This window comes from Emydura macquarii, unplaced genomic scaffold, assembly GCF_026122565.2.
Source record: "Emydura macquarii macquarii isolate MOO-44397 ecotype Brisbane River unplaced genomic scaffold, CSIRO-AGI_Emac_v2 contig_3692, whole genome shotgun sequence".
Lineage (NCBI taxonomy): Eukaryota > Metazoa > Chordata > Testudines > Chelidae > Emydura > Emydura macquarii.
Genome location: NW_027133829.1, coordinates 10,616,370 through 10,622,369, shown reverse-complemented (window position 1 = coordinate 10,622,369; position 6,000 = coordinate 10,616,370).

The following is a 6,000-nucleotide window of genomic DNA, read 5'->3' as shown; positions in this document are numbered from 1 at the left end:
GAGGTTTTTAAGCCCTGGCTGGGATGATTTAGTTGTGGTTGGTCCTGCTTTGAGCAGTGGGTTGGACTAGATACCTCCTGAGATCCCTTCCAACCCTCATCTTCTATGATTCTATGAACATGGCTACAACCCCACAGCTGAAAGACTGTCAAACCGGGGTTTCTCCCTATTAAAAAGCTTTCACAGCTACAGGAAAAGGGTGTAAATTACCACCGATGCGACCTAAATCTCCAGCATAGGCACACACTTGCTGACATCTCCTTGTTTAGCTGGCCAAGATTTCGTTCAGCAGCATAAATCGGTGGCTTACCAGCATTCCTCAAGGGAAGCGGTGCCTGGAAAGTAGCCGGGTGGCCATATAGCCGTTTGTTCGCCATCTAGTGGTATGGCTAATTACAGCACTACTAAGCTCAGGGACTCACCTGTCTGAGCAGATCCCACTGGATTCCTAAGAGGAAATATTGTTGGAAAGCAAAAAATAAAGCCTGGTTTCTCTCTTTCTCCATCCCTTGCAACAAACAATTCTTGTGTGTAAAAATGCACTAGTGAAAACCTCAGGACATGGGAATTTTAAGCCTAGACAGACAGGAGGGAACAGTCCTGCCCCGGCTACCAAGGAGGATGGAATAAGGCTTTTCCAGTGCCGGTTTCTGTTCCCTCGAGACATCGGGAACCTCAAGTTGGGTTTGGGCGAGAACCCAGAACCGTGGGTGCTTCTCTTTCCTCTCCAAACTTGGACTGGAGATTTCACAAGAGCTCAGGTCACTGTACGTTCCATAAAGAAAGCTGGTCTCATGACAATAATTTCGTTAGGTTCTTATTTTATCCCAAGCCAGGTCCAAATGGAGCCAGTAAAGTCATGTCAACGTGTGCGTCCATCAGGTTTGTGATAACATGCCCGTTCACACGTCAGTGGAGATAGTATATTATTTACTGAGTGAAACCGATCAAACACCTGCACTTCGTCAACGTACAGAGCCTTTGCCAGGTACTAAATGGGAGACAAAATCGTGTGGACGTCCTAGGTCTCAGAGCAGAGGCTGTAGGTGATGTGAACTTCACTTCTCAAGCAGCGTGGGAGCCCACTTTGATCTGAGAATGGGCAAGGCAGCAAAACTGTGGGGATTCCCAGCCAGAGGGAGAGACAGAGCTCCAGATGCCATTCCTGCTGATGCCACGTGGGAGATGGGCAGGGTCCTGCAGCTCTCCTTGTGTAGATGCCACCTGCAGACCAAATAGACCCTGATTTTCAAAGGTGCTCAAAACCCTCAGTTCCCGTTGAATTCAACTGGAGCATCAGAAAGTCACCCCTCTCCCCAGTTCTTGATTGCTCCGACACACCGTGCAGCATCCTGGCTTGCTGGATACATATAGCAGAGGCTGTTCTCTTTAGTACTGTAAGATGGAACTGACCACAAAGCGGGTGTCATGGTTCTGGGACAGCCAACAGAGGAGCTGTATAAAGAAGAGCGATATTACACACTGCTCAGTCAGGAACGTTCACGCACAGGACCAGAAAACTCAGCGGGCGTCAACAGGCTTAACTCCATTGACGCCAACGAGCTGAGGAGCTAACCTGGAAAGTGTAGCCGCTCTGTGGCCTGGTAGGTTGCCTTAAAGAACTGAGCCCCCTCGGAGCACTTGGAGAGAGGCGCCCACTTAGAACAGAAATGGTCACATAGAAAGAAGGCATACGACACCAGCCGTCCCACCTGCGATGCGCCGAGCAGCAGAAGCCATTTGCGTAGCCAGCACGCGAACGGCGAGTCGCGTATCTCATGCCTGGACTGGCGACAGGTCCCACTGACTGCTTCCGAACGCGAGTGGAGCTCAGAACTCACAATAAGTGATTTGTCATCCGATTCATTGATTTAAAGGCTAGAGGAGACCACATGATGACCTCGGCTCATCTCCTGTTTAGCACCAGCCAGAGAATTTCATCACAACCAAAGCAAATCTTCCGGAAAGGCATCCAACCCACTGCTTCCCTTGGGAATTAGTTCCAGTGCGTAATCACCCTCACTATTACCACTGCTGCCTTATTTCTAATTTGAATGTATCTTGCTTTAACTTCCGACCGTTGGTGCTTGTTCTGCCTTTCACCACGACGTTAAAAAGCCCTTTAGTACCTCGTATTTTTGCCTTATCTAGATACTTCTACACTGTCACCAAGACTCCTCTTGAGCTTCTTTCTGATAAACAGCTTGAACTCTTTAAGTCTCTCCCTGCAAGGAATTTTTCTAGCCTTTGAATCATTTTTGTGGCTTTTCTCTGCCCCTTCTCCAATATTTCCACATCCTTTGAACGTTGCAGTCATGAGAACTGGACACAGTAGTTCAGTTTCTGGCTCTAAAGAAAAATGTTGCCTTTTCTTCCTGTTCATAAATAATCTGCACCTTTCTCTGACTTAGTCCCAGTCAAAATGATTCAGTGAAAAATTCTGAGTTGGGAGCTGTATTGTGCACAGCTGTAATCTGCCCTATGTTTGGCGAGTTAAATGAGTCACAGGGCTTGGTTTCTGTTCCTTGATTGGTCAGTTTATATCAGAAGCCATCAGACGGTGAATGCAACACAGTGACTGCAAAGTTGACAGTTGATTGTGCAATGGGAAATTTGCATCTGATGAATATTTGATCATTGGAGCTTAAAATCGGCAGTTTGCTTGTGAAGCCTGAGAGGCTGAATGCCCATGAGAAGCAAACTCCAACTGAATCAGCGTCACTTTTCAAACCAGTGACTATTTGAAAATAATTTTTCTATCATTTGCTCACGTCTCAGAGAGCTCCAGTTCCTCCTCCTCTTCCTCTGCACCACAGCCAGAAAACAGCCTCAACAAGATGCATTTGTGATGTTCCCCTAGTGCAATCTGGACTAGTATATTGCTCCGTCACCCCAATTCCCCACTCCTGGAGCCAGTCTTATCCTGCTCTGCTGTGAGAACTCCCACTCCTGGGGTGTTCACGTGCAGCCACCAGCAAGCAATCTGATCCCAACTCAGGGAGTGAGTGCTTCTAGCCAGCCACTCTTCGAATTATACAACAGAATGACCCCAATCATAGCTCCCAAGCCTAGGAATCTCCATCTTACAATGTTCAGTGCTGCCCACTGAACCGTGTAAGCTCATATAAGTTCTTCAATTTAACAAAGAAATTGATATGCACCAGCCTTGCTATTCCAAGTGGAGTCTCCAGCACACTTCCAACCAAACACACTGCTTTAGGTAAAACAAACACATTTATTAACCACAGAAGGATTTTACGGGATTAGAAGTCAAAGGGTGGCAAGTCAGATTTGGTCAAGAGAAAACAAAAGCAAAAACCCTTTCTAAAGTAAGCTTAACACTCAGCAACCTTACAAACGTAGGTGATTCTCACCACAGGCTGGCTGGTTTCCCTTCAGTCAGGGTCTCCCCCTTGGGCAGCACTTCGATTGCTTGATGGTGTTTGTAGATGGAGGTGGAAGAGCAAGAGCATGGCAAAATGTCTCCCTTTTTTAATATGTTCCTTCTCCCCTCTGGGGCTTTGGTCAGGTGACAAACAATGTCCTTGTATGGGTTCATCCATTTCCTGAGCCAGTGAGCATTACCTCATCTGGGCTCCAACCTGGCCAAGGGAAGGGAGGTGACTCACCCGAGTGTCCCCTTGATCCTCCGTTGACAACCAGGCCAGTCTTTTGTTCCTGGAAAGCTGAGCTGGGTTTGTCCTATACAAGCCTTGATGAGGTGTGAACTGCCCCTCTGCTCCTGGAGAGGTTTGCCTGGGTCTGTTTTAAGCTGTGAGGACACATCTTTGGGAGCCTCGTAACTAAACACATGACATTGCGACAAACACATTACTCAGTACGTGATGAGCGTACCAAAGACATCTTATAGGGCGTACTTTGCATTAACCAATACACAATAATACTGAAAGGGTGACCATGGCGTCACAGCAGCTCATTGACAATAAACACTAGATACGTGGCTCACCTGGTCTGTGTAACCTGCTCTCCCAGCTGATTCCTTTACAGGTGAGAGCTGGTATCGGCTGACATAACTGCCTATTCCACGGACCCTTCACCCTGCTCTTGCGTGGTGTCTAAATGAGTCGACCACCTCGCGAGGCGGGTTTAACGGAGCGCATCACTCTGCTCGTGCGTGATGCGGTCAAGATGTTCCAAAGTGACGAGTGATTTGGGGGGGTAGGAGAGGGGGCTCAACTTAAGATCCCTCGAGGCACCTGGTTTTCACAGGGCAAAAGGCACAGCATCTTCGGGCAATCAGTCATCACCAGACAGTCTTGGCTGCAGGGCAGACCAAGCTTTGCCCGTGTTCTGCCTTACTGCGAGCCTCCTCATTGGGCATGTCCCTGCCACGCCGGCTTCTGAGCTTGCGAGGGGCTCTCTCAGTTCAGAGGCTCCAGCAACAACTGTCCAGCATAACCTCACATTGCACTTATGGCCGGGGGGAACAGGAGACCCTGTGGGTCTCCTCTCAGGGGGCAGGGCTTGGAGTGGATGCAGCTTCTGAGGAAACAAAGTCCCCAGAAGAAGATGTCCTATCCCCTGGCAGGGCGGGGACAACCCAGGGTTTGGTAAGCAGGGAGAGACTTATATAGCCGAACCATTGCTCTGCCCCTGGCATCACCAACCCCAGAGCTCAAAAATCCTGAGTCAACCCCCAAAAAATCACGAGGTTGGCTCCAAAAATCATGAGCTTTTTTTTGCTCTGGGTCCTATAAGAAGCAGCCTGGGATTCTTCATGACCCAGAGTGACGTTTAGTCTCATCTGATAGCCAACAGCAACCCCCAGGGCATTGTGTCAACAGCGGGCTGCAGGAAACAGTGCCAACCAGAGTCACCCCCACCAGGGTCTCGCATCCGCGGCTTGAGCCGGCCTTTTTCTCCTTTGCTAGGAAAGCACAGACCAGGCACATAGACATCAGCCAGCATGCGGCTACTGCCCGGGGTCCAGGACCCCGTCATGCAGGCCTTCCCGGGGGACTAATCCCGGCGTGCAGAGGCCCCGCCGTTGCCCTAACTGCAGTGCAGCATGTCAGGCACGCGCCGGCAAAAATAAATAAAAGAATAAATAAATACAAGCGGCAAAGAGGCCTGAAACGATGCTGTCGTTTGCCGGGAATGAGAGGCACAAGTGTAATTTAGGTTTTGATATTATGAAAGTCTCGCTGCTCTAAAACAGCAGGGCACTCGGTGGCTCATTAATAAAGGATAAACTTGGAGTCTATTTACAATGCACTTTTTTGTTTATTTACACTCCATTATACATATGTAATGTTGCACATATTTACTGCTCTGTTCTGCTGCGGAGTGCAGCGGCGTCAGAGGGAGAGGCCGCGCATGTGGCTCTGGTTTGCGCCCCCCCCCGCATGTCCCCTCTTTGACTGATGGCACTTACAGACAGAAGTTGGCATGTTCTGAGCTGCAGAGAAATCAGTGGCAAAGGCAGCGGACCTGACCCCTGACCCGGGATGCGATGGGAGAGTCGCCACCCTGGATGTGGGAGTAGGATTGAACAACAGATCCCAGCACCCCTCTTCTGCTGCCCACCAACCTGAGCCTGATCCCCGTTACACCGGCTTCAATCCAAAGTAACTATTGATGTCAATGGAGTTATTCTGGATTCACACCAGTGTGACAGACATCTGATCCCAGGTCCTAGGAACCCCAGCATTCACACCCGATGCAATAACAACAGCATAACAAATCAATGGCTAGCGGGACACATGCTAGTGATGGGCAGACTCTGATCCCTGCCGCGTTCCTGCCAGCTGGCCCTCACGAGGACTCGCCTAGAGCTGGGCGCATGCAGAACAAAATACATGCGACTATGCTAACTAGGAGACCCACTGATTCACTGCTCGATGCAGTCTGTTACCTATTCTCACACGTTTGAGCATGTGGTCATATTTGAATTCACAAGACCATTCTTAGAAAGCAAAAACAGCAGTGCGCACTTGTGCCAAGAAATACGCACAAGGGTATTTGCACGGGAAATACCCC